Here is a 2553-nt window from a genome sequence, read left to right as displayed (position 1 = left end):
GTGTTCTACATCACCATGTTACACCCGGGCCATATAACACCCAACACCTTCTAAGATTTATTGTCGATCTGAGAGATTTTTTTTTTGAGCAGCAGGTTCAAGAGCAGCAGGGTCAAGAGCTAAATGAGAATCCCATTTCCATCTATGTGATACTGTTGGTCAGCTTCCACTGAGCTGCTCAGGTAATGGAATGGTTTAACATCAATGATCAGTAAAAGTACTCACTTTTACTGAATCAGATTACATTTTTCTCCTCTTGGAGATGGAAAGTATATGATAGACAACCCTACACCAGAGTAAATCTGCTGCAAGCCATAGATTTAGCCTGTGGTGATATAGGCAAGGAATCATGTCAGGGCTGAATACGGCACACAAGAGGCTGTATACTGTAGCACAGTGCAGGCTGTATACTGTACAGTGAACACATTGTATGGCCCTGAACATTGTGCTTTCCCTTGTTTACTGTCACACCTATGTACTCGGAGCAACCTGCTTCCCCTGAGTTAATTGATTTCACCTGTTGCTTGTTTGACCCCTTATAGTTTGTTATTTAAACCCCAGTGTTTCCTGATTTCTTACTCTATTCTTAAAAAGTCTGTCTGTGCCTTGTTCTATTTAGTTTAGTCAGTTTCTGTGGTTTGACCATTTGCCTGTCTTCCGACCACGTTTTTGGATGACGTCTATTGCCCTGCCTACCTGTGTATTGACCTCTGCCTGTTCCTGGACTACCCTGTTATTAAATAAACCCTCTGCACTTGGATCCTTGGAGACAAAGGACAAGTTAGTGAGATGCAGGATACAGTACTGTAAAATAGCTGTACAGGAGGAGGGCAAAGAACAAAGCAGAGTAGTAATTTCTGATCAATTTTGAGCTACTATGATCGAACATGTGTTCGTTCATCAAAAGACAATGACAGTTGAATATGAATTTGTTTTGAGATAAAAATGTGCTTCTCCCTGAAAATTATATGTTTTGAACATTGATTTTCTATTTTTTGATATATTATTTACTGACTGCTTGATAGTGTATATTATTTGGATCACTGTTTATGATTCGAAAGCAGGTAAATCTGTTTTGAGGCTAAAGTTTGATTTTGAGCACAGGTAAAACTGTTTTGAGGCGAAGGTTTCATTTCAGAGTCAGATGTTTTGTAAATGGTGCTTGAAGATGAGGTTTTGTGTTTAATGTTTAAAAAAAATTGAGCAAGGTTTCATAAATTGTGTTCTTGCAATTGAGAAAAACTGTAACAAAGGCATTCGCAATTAAATGAAACTAAGCCAGGAAAATATGGAAATTCGCTTTTACAACCAATATTCAGCTGCTTTCAAAGCGGCTGACTGGAGAACAGAACGACAATAGAAAGTGGATATACTTTCATATATATAGATTAGATTATAATTGTTACATAATGTATGTGTTTACTGATGTCAAAACTGCCAGCACATTGTAAATGTACAAGCGCTGTATGGTGAATTAGGTTTACAATTATGACAACTGGCTTAACCATTGTGCATGTAATCACTTCTGTTATGAGCTAAATGTTTAGGTGTTTGTGCTGGCAAGACAATTTATCAGGGAACCAATATAGTATATTTTGATCAACATAACATAAGCAATTCATAACGTAGGAAACAGCAGACAAATGAAGGCTACATAATCATGTGCGTTGATTGTAGGCTACCACAGCATTGTCAAAGACTAGATGTGGAGGTTGAACAAGTACTTCAGTGATAAGAGAATTTAAATTGAGATCGGAGAAATATAGGTACCAAAAACACGGACAAGAACTGTCTTCACAAGCTGCATCACGGGCACTGCATCACAGGCACTGCACTATCTATAATTCCAGTGTTTCAACACCCATTGACACTTTCCTGCAGTATGACTGGGTTAGAATGTTAAGCCTGTCTTCTGCACATCTCTTTCACCAACCGTCTCCAGAGGAAGGGATCCCTCACTGAATTGCTCCTCCCAATGTGTCTTCAATTTTTTCTCCTCTAGTGAGTTTTTCTGGGAGTTTTTCCTTGTCTTCCTTGATGGTTTAGGTTGGTTAAGGGGCAGTTCTATGGGTCGTATATGAAGCCTTCTGTGACATTGCTTGTAAAAAGGGCTATACAAATACATTTTTATTTGATTTTTGATATAATTCCAGACATCTGTGTGTGCCACCAATTTTATCTCAGGCACTATGCAAAACAATTAATCACTGAAAACTGCAAATTATTTAACTCATGGGTAGGGATTTTTTCACACAAGTAGGTTGTTATCTGACTGTTTGTCACCACCTACTGGATAGGACATACACACAAGGTATATAAATGGGGGGCCAAGAGTCCTTTTTAGACAATAGACAGTTTTTGGAAAACAACTGCCTTTATTTTCTACCAGTGGTTTTACAGGCAACTTGACCTGCCCTCTTGGTTCAGAATGTGGTGAATCATTTAAGTACACATAGTAAAGAAACGTCTGATCATGTAAGTGATAAAAGCATCTCAACCAAGCAACAACAGCCAAAGAAAAACAACAAAAGGTAAAATGGGATGAGACCTGTC

The sequence above is a fragment of the Hypomesus transpacificus genome, chromosome 9 (assembly GCF_021917145.1).
Source record: "Hypomesus transpacificus isolate Combined female chromosome 9, fHypTra1, whole genome shotgun sequence".
Classification (NCBI taxonomy): domain Eukaryota; kingdom Metazoa; phylum Chordata; class Actinopteri; order Osmeriformes; family Osmeridae; genus Hypomesus; species Hypomesus transpacificus.
Note: the sequence above shows the minus strand (reverse complement) of the source record.